General features: G+C 44.6%; 1 protein-coding gene and 1 long non-coding RNA gene across 3 annotated transcripts in view; one reads left to right on the top strand and one right to left on the bottom strand.

The window, feature by feature from the left end:
* AMMECR1 (AMMECR nuclear protein 1) overlaps positions 1–17,964 on the top strand; it is a 463,662-nt gene that overhangs the window by 42,504 nt on the left and 403,194 nt on the right. Inside the window, exon 2 of one of the 2 annotated variants that reach the window (XM_063937305.1) lies at positions 15,842–15,922. The exons of the other annotated variant lie outside the window; for it this stretch is intronic. The gene's annotated coding sequence lies outside the window, so the exon portion shown is untranslated. The remainder of the gene's footprint in view (positions 1–15,841; positions 15,923–17,964) is intronic. 2 annotated transcript variants of the gene reach the window in all.
* The window catches only part of LOC134948982 (uncharacterized), a 202,261-nt gene that overhangs the window by 39,911 nt on the left and 144,386 nt on the right, over positions 1–17,964 (bottom strand). The window lies entirely within an intron of this gene.

The raw sequence follows: 17,964 nt of genomic DNA, 5'->3' as shown, positions 1-17,964 counted from the left end.
TTTTAGTGATATCCAGGCTGCAGCACAGATGGTTAAATCAAAATAACCGAGCTACTAATTAAGTCACCTGTGCTGAAGCCTGGATATCACTAAAACCTGCACTGTTAGTGTGCCTTGAGGACCGTGATTGTGAATGCCTGGTATAGAGTGGCACACTGTGCTGCACACTGCTGTTTAGGCTGTGCTGTGTCCATCCAGAGATTCCAGACTAATTGTGGCTGTGCTGAATAGTGTCTGTAACTCTGTATAGAGGGGCACACTGCCCTGTACTCCGCTGTTTAGGCTGTGCTGTGTCCATCCAGAGATTCCAGACTAATTGTGGCTGTGCTGAATAGTGTCTGTATAGAGGGGCACACTGCCCTGTACTCCGCTGTTTAGGCTTTGCTGTGTCCATCCAGAGATTCCAGACTAATTTTGGCTGTGCAGTATAGTGACTGTGCATACAGGGGCATGCTGTACACTACTGTGTATTGCGCTATTCTCTGCTGTATTGGCTGTGATTTACTCAAGTGGACTTTGTTCACATGCATCTATAAGCTATGTGATCTGCACAGTTCGAACTGAGCTGCAAGTTTAAAAATAGAAACATAAAAAATATATATCTATTGTTTTTGTACTGGTTGGTTGGTGCGCTTTATTCAAGTGCGCTTTGTTCACGTGCATCCCAATGTTTGGCGCAGCTCTGAACTGTGCAGATTATAAGCACACTAGTGGCTTGGAGCAGCTGAAATGTGAAGCAAACAAATCCAAAATTTTATTTTTTATTATTACACTTTAAAACATATGTGCAGACCTCACACTCAGGAGAGTGTGCGCTGTAGTGTACAGCATTGCTGCAAACTTTATGGCTGCCCCTCCAGATCGTCTCAGAGGATGGCGGTGCAGGGGGCGTGATTTTACATAAGCGATGTTGTTGTGGCGTGACGCAGCTAAGGAGGCTATATGGGGGCGTGGCTGTGCGATCACATCATATTGGCCACACTATACAATGCTGATATTGCTGGCATTGTAAAGTAGGGGCATGGCTACAATGACACAATTCAGTGCACATTGTACCATTGCCCGCAGGGTACTGTCGCTTAACTTGGCAAGTGGGCAGCTGGTTGGCAGCCATATACAGGAGACTTGCTCACTCTTCCGGGCGGCAGTAAAGTCCACCTGAGTTTCAGGATCCTCCTGGCCATTCCAGGAGAGTCAACAGTCAGACAGTAATTATTATCATCAGTGTGCAACCAGGGTTATAGCACCCGCCAATCAGACTCCTCCAGCCCGCTACCTTTGCAACTCTATGCTGCACCATGTTAGTTGCAATTAGCTTATTGAATACATGCCTACACACCGGGTGTGGTATAAAAGATAGATAGTGTCTAGTTAGACAGTCAATAGATAGACACCATATGTTAGACAGACATTAGGTCGACAAGGTCAAAAGGTCGACATGAAAAAGGTAGACAGTACAAAAGGTCGTCAGGGTCAAAAGGTCGACATGGTCAAATGGTCAACATGAAAAAGTAGACACCATGTTTTTGCATTTTTGTGGTTTGTGTGGATAGTTTTCTCATCTCTGATCCCAATTGTAAAAAGGCATACCCTTGCGGGGCTCGCTTCACTCGCCGCGCTTCGGGCTCGGTGTCTCGCTGCGCTCGCCACAAGGTTTATAACCAACTCTATGCCGACATGGATAGAGAAGGTATGAAATAGTCCAAAAGCATGTTAAATGTAAAAAAAAAATTGTCTATCTTTTTATGTCGACCATTTTCATGTCGACCTTTTGACCCTGTCGACCTTTTATACTGTCTACCTTTTTCATGTCGACCTTTTGATCCTGTCGACCTTTTGACCCTGTCGACCTATGTCTGTCTAACATATGGGGGTCGATTCTATTCGGCAACTAATGAATAGCGTCGGGAATTAGCTCCCGACGCTATTCAATTCAGCAACTAATTACCTGCAATTGTCGGGAATTCTTCTCTCATCCCCGGGGGATGAGAAGAGAAACCCGACAAAAGTGCTGCCTCGCGGCCGGCGCGAGGCTGATTCTGTCGGGAATCAGCCTCGCGCCGGGGAGTTAAGTCGGAGAATGCCCGTTCTCCCGACAATTCAACCTGTTTTGTCGGCGAGAACGGGCCATCGCCGACGTAACTAGTTGCTGAATTGAATAGCGTCGGGAGCTAATTCCCGGCGCTATTCATTAGTTGCCGAATAGAATCGACCCCATGGTGTCTATCTATTGACTGTCTAACTAGACACTGTCTATCTATCAACCGGATACCCTACACACCACACCCTTGTGTACTTTAGTCACGTCTGAATACCCACTGCCTGTGTCTTCACAATTATTCCAGCCCCTACTCTTATACAAAAGTTGCACATCTGACATACAGTATGACTGGAAAAAGACATGCAGGTGAAATGAACAATGATGAGGTCCCCAGTCAGTGTTTCTTAGTTTAAATCTAGAATCTATCTTGCACTAGAGCGAGATTTGCACATTCAGTACAAATTTTATACCTAAATACAAAATTAGTAAATGAGTCCTTCTGTCAGTTTTTCAAACCTATAGCAACCAATATTGTGTGCTGATGTCATCTCAGTGATCACATTAAAAATATAATAACTCTTCCAAAATATGTACAGCAATGGCATTCAGTTCCCATCTGCGTAGTTCTGCTTACACTTTATGTACACGAAGTGCAGTAATATAAGTGCTGTTTGGACACATTTGATTTTAGCATTTTAAGTGACAGAATGATTTTGCTGTATTGTATTTATTCGCCTTTATTGTGTGTCAGGACATTTTCCATGTCTGTATGAAACCAGTGTTTGCTTACTTTGCGCAAATAATATTTCCTGCTGAAAAGTTGTTGAATTGCCCATACTGTAACTGCTACATTAACAAATTCCCTGGGTCATCATAGTACAATATACTTTCTGCAGTCAGCAGTTCTATAGAAAGTCACTAGGGGTCAGCACTCTGCAGTGAAAAACTGATTTTGCCTTGAACAGCACATGGAAATAAACTGGGACTTAATGCGATTGATCAATGAATTACTATGATAAGTGTAGAGAATGATTAATAGTATAGACAAGATCGTATATGACTATCCACCTGTGCAGACAGTGATATGTTAGTTTGTGGCTTTATTTTTATGCACTTAGGGGTCTATTCATGAAGCAGTGAAAAGTGTGGAGAAGTGAGCTAGTGGGGAAGTTGCCCATGGCAAACAATCAGCATTGAAGTAACATTTATAATTTCCATACTATACAATTGTACGGAGCAGCTGATTGGTTGCCATGTGCAACTTCTCCAGATGCTCACTTCTCCACACTTTTCACTGATTCATGAATAGACCCCTTAGTGAGAGCACATAAGATGATCAAACAAAGTCAGATTCTCTCAGTACTGTGTGACCTCGGCAGAGGTGCAGCAACACAACTAATAGTTTCCCCCTTTAAATATGGCATTCAATTATCAATAATGGGATCTGGTTAGCATCCCAGCGTTCGGGATGCCGGCAGTCGGAATACCGATGCTGGGATCCCGACATTCTGGCGCCAGAATCCTGACTGCCGGCATCTCGATGATAAGTATGCGGTGGAGGGTTAGAGCTAGGCTACGGGGGGAGGTTAGGTTTAGGAACTAGAAGGACGAGTAGGATTAGGCTGCCGGGGGAGGGGGGGGGGGGCAATACAGTTAGGCTGCGGGGAGGGTGAGTTAGGGATAGGCACTAAAAAGGTAGGGTTAGGGTTAGGCACTAAGGGGGAAGGGTTAGGCTGCGGGGAGGGAGGGTTAGGCACTAAGCGGGAAGGGTTAGGGATAGGCTGCAGAGGGAAAGGGTTAGGCTGTGGATAGGGAGGGTTAGGGTTAGAAAATTAGAAGGGGAGAGTTAGAAAACATACCTAACAGGTGTCAGGGTTCTGCGCATCGGGATGCTGCTGTCGTTCTTCTGACTGCCGGCGTCACAAGCACCAAGTTCCCGATACCATCCCATAAAAATATAGGAATGGACAATACAATTTGGAGAAATATTAAAACTGCAGAAGCATCAACAGAATTATTTTCATCAAGAACAAAATTCTTCAAAATTGTTACCCAATTTCCTACCACCCTACCTTGTTTTCCCATAGAAGTAATCTGAATCAATTCATTAATAAATGGAAATGTATTTTTTTTTAAATGAAGTTCAATGAAACAATTCAATACAGGTAACTGTAATAGGAAATAAAAATAAACTTTAGTAAATCACCGTTGAAAGAAGAACAACAACAAATACATAATGTTGCTGTACCTCACAACTATTCTGTTATACAGATGGGAAGAGTTGTATGGAAAAGGTGTGTAGATTTGTGCATCTTTTATTGGGACATCAAAGTGAAGGAAATTATTTTATATTTTACATTCCACCTGTCCATAAATCTGATAATGTTTATAAATTACAATATTTGTATTTAATGTGCACACAAGTTCACAACTAAAAAGGCCAAAGCTAAGTTCTATTCATACATTACAAAAGCACCAGTGTGCTTGTGCATGGTCACAGAAAATACTGGTGATGTCACCATTTGATATCACTAGCATTTCCTTGTGCTCTACAGACCTGATATCTTGCATGTGACAACTAAATTAGCTAGGGGGGTAAAGATAATAGCCTATGAACAACAGGTATCAGCAGGTTCCATGCCAGTCTGTCTGATGTAGGTTTTGTCTTTTAATGATTGCTACTTTAAAACATCGGAAACACTCGCATGGAAATTGCTGATGCCTGCAGTTCGTAGGCTATTACATTTACCCCTTGGTCTGCAAGGCATTAGGTCTATGCTGATATGGTTGTAATGATAGATACTGTCATTAGTTTTGTTCATTTGCATACCTCCCAACATGACTCTCTCCAGGAGGGACACAATGCTCTGCTCCTGGACTTTTCTCTTAATTTATGATTGCAGGCACCTGTTTTGAACAGGTTAATGGATAAGAAAGGTGTTTCACCACAGGTGATGGCAATCATACATTAAGAGGGAAGTCCAGCGCATCCAAGGCCAGGGGTTATCCTCGGCACCGCTGGGTGGTGGGTGCAGAGTTGATAGCTTATAAGTGTAAAAGTTAGAATGAATATTGACTTTTCTCTATCGTCCTAGTGGATGCTGGGGTTCCTGAAAGGACCATGGGGAATAGCGGCTCCGCAGGAGACAGGGCACAAAAGTAAAGCTTTCCGATCAGGTGGTGTGCACTGGCTCCTCCCCCTATGACCCTCCTCCAAGCCAGTTAGATTTTTGTGCCCGGCCGAGAAGGGTGCAATCTAGGTGGCTCTCCTAAAGAGCTGCTTAGAAAAGTTTAGCTTAGGTTTTTTATTTTACAGTGAGTCCTGCTGGCAACAGGATCACTGCAACGAGGGACTTAGGGGAGAAGAAGTGAACTCACCTGCGTGCAGGATGGATTGGCTTCTTGGCTACTGGACATCAGCTCCAGAGGGACGATCACAGGTACAGCCTGGATGGTCACCGGAGCCTTGCCGCCGGCCCCCTTGCAGATGCTGAAGTAAGAAGAGGTCCAGAATCGGCGGCAGAAGACTCCTCAGTCTTCTAAAGGTAGCGCACAGCACTGCAGCTGTGCGCCATTTTCCTCTCAGCACACTTCACACGGCAGTCACTGAGGGTGCAGGGCGCTGGGAGGGGGGCGCCCTGGGAGGCAAATGAATACCTATTTTGGCTAAAAATACCTCACATATAGCCTCCGGAGGCTATATGGAGATATTTAACCCCTGCCAGAATCCGTTAAGAGCGGGAGACGAGGCCGCCGAAAAAGGGGCGGGGCCTATCTCCTCAGCACACAGCACCATTTTCCCTCACAGAAAGGCTGGAGGGAAGGCTCCCAGGCTCTCCCCTGCACTGCACTACAGAAACAGGGTTAAAACAGAGAGGGGGGGCACTAATTTGGCGTTAGAAATATATAAAAAAGATGCTATAAGGGAAAACACTTATATAAGGTTGTCCCTATATAATTATAGCGTTTTTGGTGTGTGCTGGTAAACTCTCCCTCTGTCTCTCCAAAGGGCTAGTGGGTCCTGTCCTCTATCAGAGCATTCCCTGTGTGTGTGCTGTGTGTCGGTACGTGTGTGTCGACATGTATGAGGACGATGTTGGTGAGGAGGCGGAGCAATTGCCTGTAATGGTGATGTCACTCTCTAGGGAGTCGACACCGGAATGGATGGCTTATTTAGGGAATTACGTGATAATGTCAACACGCTGCAAGGTCGGTTGACGACATGAGACGGCCGACAAACAATTAGTACCGGTCCAGACGTCTCAAAAACACCGTCAGGGGTTTTAAAACGCCCGTTTACTTTAGTCGGTCGACACAGACACAGACAGGGACACTGAATCCAGTGTCGACGGTGAATAAACAAACGTATTCCTTATTAGGGCCACACGTTAAAGGCAATGAAGGAGGTGTTACATATTTCTGATACTACAAGTACCACAAAAGAGGGTATTATGTGGGATGTGAAAAAACTACCGTAGTTTTTCCTGAATCAGATAAATTAAATAAAGTGTGTGATGATGCGTGGGTTCCCCCCGATAGAAAATTATGGGCGGTATACCCTTTCCCGCCAGAAGTTAGGGCGCGTTGGGAAACACCCCTTAGGGTGGATAAGGCGCTCACACGCTTATCAAAACAAGTGGCGGTACCGTCTATAGATAGGGCCGTCCTCAAGGACCAGCTGACAGGAGGCTGGAAAATATCATAAAAAGTATATACACACATACTGGTGTTATACTGCGACCAGCGATCGCCTCAGCCTGGATGTGCAGAGCTGGGGTGGCTTGGTCGGATTCCCTGACTAAAAATATTGATACCCTTGACAGGGACAGTATTTTATTGACTATAGAGCATTTAAAGGATGCATTTCTATATATGCGAGATGCACAGAGGGATATTTGCACTCTGGCATCAAGAGTAAATGCGATGTCCATATCTGCCAGAAGATGTTATGGACACGACAGTGGTCAGGTGATGCAGATTCCAAACGGCACAAAGGTGTATTGCCGTATAAAGGAAGAGGAGTTATTTGGGGTCGGTCCATCGGACCTGGTGGCCACGGCAACTGCTGGAAAATCCGCCGTTTTTACCCTAAGTCACATCTCTGCAGAAAAAGACACCGTCTTTTCAGCCTCAGTCCTTTCGTCCCTATAAGATCATATCTGCCCAGGGATAGAGGAAAGGGAAGAAGACTGCAGCAGGCAGCCCATTCCCCGGAACAGAAGCGTTCCACCGCTTCTGACAAGTTCTCAGCATGGCGCTGAGACCGTACAGGACCCCTGGATCCTACAAGTAGTATCCCAGGGGTACAGATTGGAATGTCGAGACGTTTCCCCTTCGCAGGCTCCTGAAGTCTGTTTTACCAAGGTCTCCCTCCGACAAGGAGGCAGTATGGGAAAAAATTCACAAGCTGTATTCCCAGCAGGTGATAATTAAATTACCCCTCCTACTACAAGAAAAGGGGTATTATTCCACACTATATTGTGGTACTGAAGCCAGAAGGCTAGGTGAGACTTATTCTAAAAAAAATTTTTGAACACTTACAAAGGTTCAAATCAAGATGGAGTCACTCAGAGCAGTGATAACGAACCAGGAAGAAGGGGACTATATAGTGTCCTGGGACATCAGGGATGCTTACCTCTATGTCCCAAATTTGCCCTTCTCACTAAGGGTACCTCAGGTTCGTGGTGCAGAACTGTCACTATCAGTTTCAGACGCTGCCGTTTGGATTGTCCACGGCACCCCGGGTCTTTACCAAGGTAATGGCCGAAATGATGATTCTTCTTCGAAGAAAAGGCGTCTTAATTATCCCTTACTTGGACGATCTCCTGATAAGGGCATAGTCCAGGGAACAGTTGGAGGTCGGAGTAGCACTATCTCGGATACTGCTACAACAGCACGGGTGGATTCTAAATATTCCAAAATCGCAGCTGATCCCGACGACACGTCTGCTGTGCCTAGGGATGATTCTGGACACAGTCCAGAAAAAGGTGTTTCTCCCGGAAGAGAAAGCCAGGGAGTTATCCGAGCTAGTCAGGAACCTCCTAAAAACAGTGCATCATTGCACAAGGGTCCTGGTAAAAATGGTGGCTTCCTACGAAGCAATTCCATTCGGCAGATTTCACGCAAGAACTTTTCAGTGGGATCTGCTGGACAAATGGTCCGGATCGCATCTTCAGATGCATCAGCGGATAACCCTATATCCAAGGACAAGGGTGTCTCTCCTGTGGTGGTTATAGAGTGCTCATCTTCTAGAGGGCCGCAGATTCGGCATTCAGGATTGGATGCTGGTGACCACGGAGCCCAGCCCGAGAGGCTGGGGAGCAGTCACACAAGGAAAAAATTTCCAGGGAGTGTGATCAAGTCTGGAGACTTTTCTCCACATAAATATACTGGAGCTAAGGGTAAATTTATAATGCTCTAAGCTTAGCAAGACCTCTGCTTCAAGGTCAGCCGGTATTGATCCAGTGGGAAAAACATCACGGCAGTCGCCCACGTAAACAGACAGGGCGACACAAGAAGCAGGAGGGCAATGGCAAAAACTGCAAGGACTTTTCGCTGGGCGGAAAATCATGTGATAGCACTGTCAGCAGTGTTTCATCCCGGGAATGGAAACTGGGAAGCAGACTTCCTCAGCAGGCACGACCTCCACCCGGGAGAGTGGAAACTTCATCGGGAAGTTTTTTCCACATGATTGTAAACCGTTGGGAAATACCAAAGGTGGACATGATGGCGTCCTGTCTGAACAAAAAACGGGACAGGTATTGCGCCAGGTCAAGAGACCCTCAGGCAATAGCTGTGGACGTTCTGGTAACACCGTGGGTGTACCAGTCGGTGTATGTGTTCCCTCCTCTGCTTCTCATACCTAAGGTGCTGAGAATTATAAGACGTAGAGGAGTAAGAACTATACTCATGGCTCCGGATTGGCCAAGAAGGACTTGGTACCCGGAACTTCAAGAGATGCTTACAGAGGTCTTATGGCCTCTGCCGCTAAGAAGGGACTTGCTTCAGCAAGTACCATGTCTGTTCCAAGACTTACCGCAGCTGCGTTTGTCGGCATGGCGGTGGAAAGCCGGATCCTAAGGGAAAAAGGCATTCCGGAAGAGGTCATTCCTACCCTGGTCAAAGCCAGAAAGGAGGTGACCGCACAACATTATCACCACATGTGGCGAAAATATGTTGCGTGGTGTGAGGCCAGGAAGGCCCCACAAAGAAATTTCAACTCGGTCGTTTCCTGCATTTCCTGCAAACAGGAGTGTCTATGGGCCTCAAATTGGGGTCCATTAAGGTTCAAATTTCGGCCCTGTCGATTTTCTTCCAGAAAGAATTGGCTTCAGTTCCTGAAGTCCAGAAGTTTGTCAAGGGAGTATTGCATATACAACCCCCTTTTGTGCCTCCAGTGGCACTGTGGGATCTCAACGTAGTTCTGGGATTCCTCAAATCACATTGGTTTAAAACCAGTCAAATCTGTGGATTTGAAGCATCTCACATGAAAAGTGACCATGCTCTTGGCCCTGGCCTGGACCAGGCGAGTGTCAAATTGGTGGTTTTTTCTCAAAAAAGCCCATATCTGTTTGTCCATTCGGACAGGGCAGAGCTGCGGACTCGTCCCCAGTTCTCTCCCTAAGGTGGTGTCAGTGTTTCACCTGAACCAGCTTATTGTGGTGCCTTGCACCTACTAGGGACTTGGAGGACTCCAAGTTGCTAGATGTTGTCAGGGCCCTGAAAATATGTTCCAGGACGGCTGGAGTCAGGAAAACTGACTTGCTGTTATCCTGTATGCACCCAACAAACTGGGTGCTCTTGCTTCTAAGCAGACTATTGCTAGTTGGATGTGTAATACAATTCAGCTTGCACATTCTGTGGCAGGCCTGCCACAGCCAAAATATGTAAATGCCCATTCCACAAGGAAGGTGGGCTCATCTTGGGCGGCTGCCCGAGGGGTCTCGGCTTTACAACCTTGCCGAGCAGCTACTTGGTCAGGGGCAAACACGTTTGCTAAATTCTACAAATTTGATACCCTGGCTAAGGAGGACCTGGAGTTCTCTCATTCGGTGCTGCAGAGTCATCCGCACTCTCCCGCCCGTTTGGGAGCTTTGGTATAATCCCCATGGTCCTTTCAGGAACCCCAGCATCCACTAGGACGATAGAGAAAATAAGAATTTACTTACCGATAATTCTATTTCTCGGAGTCCGTAGTGGATGCTGGGCGCCCATCCCAAGTGCGGATTATCTGCAATACTTGTACATAGTTACAAAAATCGGGTTATTATTGTTGTGAGCCATCTTTTCAGAGGCTCCGCTGTTATCATACTGTTAACTGGGTTTAGATCACAAGTTGTACGGTGTGATTGGTGTGGCTGGTATGAGTCTTACCCGGGATTCAAAATTCCTCCCTTATTGTGTACGCTCGTCCGGGCACAGTACCTAACTGGCTTGGAGGAGGGTCATAGGGGGAGGAGCCAGTGCACACCACCTGATCGGAAAGCTTTACTTTTGTGCCCTGTCTCCTGCGGAGCCGCTATTCCCCATGGTCCTTTCAGGAACCCCAGCATCCACTACGGACTCCGAGAAATAGAATTATCGGTAAGTAAATTCTTATTTTACAGTAAGACTAAAGGTCCCAGTAAGGTTCCCCCACATGCTGGTACTTGGAGAACCACAGGTGCCAGCATGTGGGACATTAAAGGGCCCACTGGTACCTGTAGTCCTTCTGTAAAAGAAAATGTTTAATAAGAAGACAGGACATACACACACTGTAGAAAGTAAAAGTTTCTTGCATACTCACGTCTACACATACTTACCTACATCCCCTGTAGCCAGTCAACCCTCTTGTCCAGTGGAATCCAGCCTAACCTCTAAAAAAAAAAAAAAGAATAAAATGCTCACCTATTCCAGTGTTAATTGGTCCACTTCGTTCCAAAGTAGGCATCCAGTGGTTAAAAAAAACCCTGATCTACCCACACCCCATGGATGTAGGATATCTATGTGTACACATACAGTAGATCCCCTTTCCCGAATGCTGGCCTCCATGTCACTTCTGTCACTAGGAGAGCCGCCAGCCACTCAGGGAGTGCCACATAGTGCCATTCCATCTACTGGCTATGTGCTCCTGTGCTGTCAATCACGGCTTTCCCCATAAACTTCTATGATGAAAAAGGTTCCATAGAAGTATTTGGTGGGAACCACCACTCTATGTGGTTATCCGCAAGCTTATTGAGGTTAATACAGGTCAAACTTGTAGTTCACCTCAATTAAGCTTGTAGTTAACCACATAATTCTGCAGTTTCCACCATACACTTCTATGGTACCTTTCTTACCATAGATGCATATGAGGAAAGCTGTGATTGACAGTGCAGGAGCACATAGTAAATCAGCAGAGCGGCGCTATGTGGCACTACCTGATTAGCTGGTTGCTCTCTTAGTGACAGAAGTCATATGAAGGCCAGCATTCGGGAAAAGAGGCTTCGGTTTTAACCTGACCTGTGCTGGCTTTGTAGTCACCTAGGAGGTTAACTGGCTTCTGAGGAAAGTATCTACTGGGTACTACAACTCTGGTGGTCTAGTGGGATTTAGCAAGGAAGCCACACTCGTGGTCTAGTGAACAAAAAAGACAACAAAGGGTCCTAATTGCTCAGCTGTACTGACCTCATTTACTTATGCTCTTCATGAAAAACCCTTTCCGAATGGAGTCTATGACGATTCCACAACATGACCAATGTCAGGTCCTCTGTTACCTCTCATCAACTTATTTCTTGGTTTCCAGCATCTTCCATCTTAAACATTTCACCTCTTCTTCCTTCTGTGTCGTCTTTATCTGTGTTCTCCAGGAACTCCTCACTATGGGCAGGATGTACTAAAGCCAAAATTCGGATAAAAATCTGAAAATCCCATTTTCTGCATTTTGGCCATCTTTCTGTATGTACCAAGCTCCGGAATGCGATACATTCAGGAGCTTGGACCAATATAAGACTATTGGCTTCCTATCACATTGTCTCTGAGAGGGATTCAATCGGATCCCTCCCAAAACTTCCCATCGGCAGCGCATGTAACTGTGTGCATACGCATAAAGGCTACCGGGTCCTAAACCTGGAAGTCCTTCAATCGCAAAGGACAGCTCTTATTGGGAGAGCTGTTCTCTGCCATTTTAATCGCATTTCTAGGTACTTATTAGCGTTATTAACACCGGTATGTACCCGAGAAGTTGCAGGATGTATCATATCACGGATGCGATGCATAGTACATCCCACCCTTTGTCAACATAACTAATGAAATGCCCTCTGTTCTGCACAGCTAATATAAACTGTTACCATGGGATGGGGCAATGATGGGACAAGTCTAGATTGGTTTCCCAAACTGAACTAATTGATTAGCCAAAAATAAACCCTTCCAAGTTGGCAGCTCCAAAAACATATCAGAAAATGCCAATGAAAAGGGGGGGGGGGGGGGGGGGGGACAGCGCACACTAAATTTAAACATAATAAGAGGTGCTACTATGCTAAGCCATGCATAGAAAAAGGTGACATGCAGGTACATACTCTAAGAAATATAAATACTGATATAATCAACACAAGTATTATAAGCTCTACAATTTAACACAGAGAATATATATTATTATTATTATTATTATTATTATCCTTTATTTATATGGTGCCATAAAAGATCTGCAGCGCCCATTACACAGTACATAATCAAATGAGCAAACAAGAAAACAGCACTTACAGTTCAAGACAATATAGGACAGGTATAGAAAACCCGGGGTTAGGTGCCATCAAGGGGAGTAAGGAGTATAAGATTGTGTAAGTAAGAAAAAAAGGCACATGAGGAAAGAAGTCCCTGCTCTTGTGAGCTTACAATCTAAAAGGTGAGGTGCTAAAAGACCGGGGTGACACAGAAGGGGTAGACAGCATAGACAAGAGGGTTAGGAGGAGAGTTGGCTGGGTTTGGTGAAGAAGTGGGTCTTGAGAGCCCGTTTGAAGTTTTGTAGAGAGGTGGAGAGTCGGATGGGGAGAGGTAGAGCATTCCAGAGATAGGGAGCAGCACATGCAAAATCTTGTAGGTAGAAGTGGGAGGAGGTAATCAGTTGGCAGGAGAGATGGCGTGCATTAGCAGAGCGAAGATGATGGGTAGGAATGTAAAGAGAGATAAGTTCAGAGAAGTAAGAGGGAGAAGAGTGGGTGAGGGTTTTGTAGGTGAGTGTGAGAAGCTTGAATTGGATTCTGAATTGGAAGGGTAGCCAGTGAAGGTCCTGCAAGAGAGGCGATGTGGATGTAGTACGTTTGGTGAAGAAGATGAGACGGGCAGCAGCATTGAGGATAGATTGGAGTGGAGAGAGGCATTTTTGAGGGAGGCCAGATAGGAGGATATTGCAGTACTCCAATCTGGAGATGACCAGTGAGTGGATGAGGGTCTTAGTAGCGTCCTGGATAAGAAAGGGTCTGATCCTAGAGATGTTTTTGAGATGGAAACAGCAGGTTTGTGAGAGGTACTAAATGTGTGGTTTGAAGGAGAGGGAAGAGTCAAGGATTACTCCAAGACATCGCACTTGGGGGCTAGAGGAGATAGTTGTGCCATCAATGGATAATGAAATTGTGGGAGTTGAGGTTATGCAGTAGGGAGGGAAGATGATTAGCTCAGTCTTAGACATATTAAGTTTAAGAAAGCGCTGGGACATCCAGGAGGAGATAGCACAGAGACAGTTGGAGATACAAGTGAGGAGTGCAGGGGAGAAGTCAGGAGAGTAAAGGTAGATTTGAGTATCGTCAGCGTAGAGATGATATTTTAAGTCAAAGGAGCTAATGAGCTTACCTAATGAGGATGTGTAGAGAGAAAAAAGGAGAGGCCCAAGAACAGAACATTGGGGGACACCTACTAGTAGAGAAAGTGGGGGGGGGGTGGAGTCCTGAGAGGAGACAGAGAAGGAACAGTCAGAAAGGTAGGAGGACAGCCAGGAGAGAGCAGTATCACGCAAACCAAGTGAGTAAAGGACTTGCAGGATGAGAGGGTGGTTTACAGTGTCAAAAGCAGCAGAGGGATCAAGGAGAATAAGCAGAGAGTAGTGGCCCCTGGATTTAGCAGCAAGGAGGTCATTGCAGACTTTCGTGAGGGCAGTTTTAGTGGAGTGCTGAGCATGGAAACCAGACTGGAAAGGGTCAAGCAGTGAGTGGGAAGAAATAAAGACAGTGAGGCGGTTGTAGACAATACAATATAAGGTTATTAGCACATGTCTGGCCAAAAGTGCTTGCCCACCTACCATCTAAAGGTGAACCTCATCAGGTGGGTCCCTAACATTTCTTATACTAACACATTCTATAAATTAATCCAGTACTTAACTATAATGGTGCCTATTTTAATAAGCAGACAGCAAATGCAAAGACCTATACTAATTAAAATCACCTTAAGGCAGGTGGGGGTAAGTATGGCGCACTGGGTGACACCCACTGAAGTGATGCCACTGGTTTTGATTATCAGTATTCTTAGTGCTTAGAGTGTGCACCTGCAGTTTCCTTTTTATTGTAGAAATCGCCAATGAGCCAGAACAGGAGTGGAGACCATGCAAGTGTTGTGTAGAAATCGCCAATGAGCCAGAACAGGAGTGGAGACCATGCAAGTGTTGTGTAGAAACCGCCAATGAGCCAGAACAGGAGTGGAGACCATGCAAGTGTTGCTTCTTTCATGCAGATTGGACAATCTTGTTCAAATGCCTCTATGGCAGAAGATAACTACTTCACACCTCTGAGTACCTTCCCTCCCATCCTCTTGGCACCCTTTCTGGTGTTCACCTGCACATGGCGTATGCTTTCATTGCTTCTGGGAGTTATGCTACTGCAAGAGCTCTTCCATGATTGTCTTAATAATAGTGTAAAAGTAAAAAATATATATATATTATATTTTGCAACGATAACATCCTAGGAAGTACCTATAGGACACTTTCCTGAGATTGCATGTACAAATTTATTTTTTGTGATTAATGTGTTCTTCCATAGCTAATAAACATAACATGAAAGGCTATCTATTTTAATATGAAAAGGACAGTAATGGGTTTGGTCTAAGGGGTATAGACTCATCTGGTATTGAATGAGTTTTTATATAAACATATTGGATATAACATAAAAAAATACTAGAATACTTTGCAAAGTGGCAACTATTTCATGCTGTGAAATAAAAATGAAGCTACTCAAGCCCAGTGTATTTCTGTTCAGTCTTGGACTGACATAAGGCTGAATGTAGAAATTGTTTTTCACTTGGAGCCTAATGATGAACATTATCTAAATTAGTAATTATGAATCCTATGTCTGCGATATGTCTTCCAGAAATTCGGCAGGGCTGGGAAGACTAGTGTTGCTTTATTCAATTACTGCTTTATTTACATGTACATTTTTTTGCTCCTGTTGTGTTGTAAGTAGTGAGCTCATATTGAATATATGGTTACCAATCGCCATAGTGTAAATAACTTTTAGAAAAAAAAACAATTTAATATATTGTACAAAACTGTAAAATGTTTTGCAATACCTTTCTATTAATTTACATCCAAATACATCCCAGATCCTAACTCACTGGCCAGAAAGAATACTGCCACATTTTTACAAGAACAAACAATCACTATCAGCAAATAATTAGAATTATCATATAATTGATTTTGCTATCAAAAAGATGTTCAGAAATACAAAGCATGCAGACACTTAGAGCAATTCTATTTTTGCAAAAGGCCTACTCATTCGTATTGTTTACATTGTGACACTCTTAGGTATATCGCACCCATGCTGCCTTGGCACTAGCTAAGGAATTTCTATTTTCTTGTAGCTGCTGTTTTGCATATGCTGTGAGGAATGGGTAGCCTACTTACTACTACTGGAGCCTCCTGTTACACCCCTGGGTTAGCAGGTATGTCTAAGTGGTTGAGATAGGTATCACAGGTGTTGGGTAGCTATGTGATGGACCTTTAACTTGAAATGTTTCTCCCCGAACCTTGTCCTACAGTACCGTGTTCAGAGAGGTAGGATAGATTGATATGAAACAGGAGTGAGTCAGCTATTCCAACAGGATGTTTTATTGAGCTGCAATGAATTCTGGATTGAAGATTAATTAGCAATGAATTTGGATAATTACAAAAGAGAAGGATTTGGGTGTAAAAGATGAACAAAGAAAATACAATTGGCTACAGTTCACAACACAAAGCATCATGCAATATGCAAAAGACAACTGGAATCACAAACAAATGGCAGAATATAATTAGAAACACAGACAAACTCGTTAATACAAATACTGACATGAAATAATTGGAATAGCATTATGTATTGATGAGGAGAGTGATGAAAGGTACAATAAGCAATTATCAACACTAACTTTCCAGCTTTCCCTAGTCAAGGTATTTCAATTTTCACAGGCATTTAACGTTGGAGCTCAGGTAGAAGTCTGCTGTGCCACAGTATATCAATGGGGGATTGGCACACAATGAAAGGAGAAATCTTGGATGATAGCAGAGTCAATTATTCACAGTTCTGTGCAAAAAGGATGTAACTAGTGAAGGGATGGTAATGTCTCTCAACACATTCAATAATTCACTTAGTAATGAGGGTCTTTCCAATGCAGCAAACTCTGTCTCTTTCCTGTTTTCAGGGCTGTATACAAACTTGTCACAAACTCAGTATTTTAAAATAAATGTCTGTATTTGCGCTGGTACTACAACTCAGTTTCACTGAATCTCATAGTCTCAATGTGGTAGAGGATAGGGTTACCTCAATAAACTCCTTTCAGTGCTTAGCTGGCATAATGTGGTGTTACAATGTTTAACTTAAGCATTGTGGCGTTATGCTGTCCGTGTCCTTTACTTTTACAGATATAGATAGGGGTCCCTTAACTTTGCTATCAAACTTGCCGGGGCTCTTGTTGTTTGTATACTTTATACTTTTATACGTTTGTATACTCAGATACTCTTAAGTGGAGGTGTTCACTTGCTTAGCCAGGCCTCAATGGTTCCTTTCAGTCCCAAGGTGATAGCGGTGTCTGCACCTCTCCTCAGGCCTGGCAGTGTCCGGTCTCCGGCTGCGCGATCTCAACACCCACTCACCCAGCACTTGTCTCTCTGGCAGCACCCTGCTGCTTGCACTCTGCAGCGCTGCTCTCATCGCCCATTGTCCCATGGCTGTCACTTGGCCTTTTAGCTCCTACTCAACTCCGTGTGCGGCAAACGGTCCCACACCACCTCTCACACTCTGCACTGCTCCACCTCCTTCTTCCCACAAAGCTCTCTTCTCCTAGGCTGCCCCTGTCCAGTCAGTGTTCTGCATCTCGACCAGCTTGATGTGATCGCACCAGGGTCCCAACTTTAACTCCTGATGTGCCATGATCTCCCCTAGTGCTGCTGTGGACCTGTGGGTCAGGTCTTAAAGGGGCCTGCACACCACTTTTTGGGGTACTACACTCCAATCTAAGTGTAAAACTAGTACACACTTTCTGATAACGAATGCTGAGAGTAGATATTTTAGATATTTGAGTTGGCTTCACTGGTCCATAATAAGGGCCACATAGACCTGAAGATTAAAATTATGACGGTTGTGGGAAGAAAACGAGCTAAACCAGTGCTGTGTGGGTGTGGCTAATGCCATGTGGGCGTGTAGAACTCCTTCACTGTCAGCCCCAATGTCTCTCTATTACAAAAAAGTAAAAAATTACACCATTTTGTTAAGAAAATAGAATTACAATTGTAATACTTTTGTGTTGAATGTGGAGTGCACTACTGCGCAGACTACAGGTTGCTATTCCTCCAGGGAAGCTTCATTCCCTGTTCTAAGATGGGTGCAGTGGCATATTGGGACTATGTGAGAGTGCCACAGTGGGAGACAGTAGTTTTCCACTTAGCTCCAGTGAGACCGTCAATTACCTGCTAATTTACAGTAGATGCTGTTAAAGCATCACGCACCGCT

This window comes from Pseudophryne corroboree, chromosome 8, assembly GCF_028390025.1.
Source record: "Pseudophryne corroboree isolate aPseCor3 chromosome 8, aPseCor3.hap2, whole genome shotgun sequence".
NCBI classification, from domain to species: domain Eukaryota; kingdom Metazoa; phylum Chordata; class Amphibia; order Anura; family Myobatrachidae; genus Pseudophryne; species Pseudophryne corroboree.
This window is presented reverse-complemented; position numbering and strand designations above follow the sequence as displayed.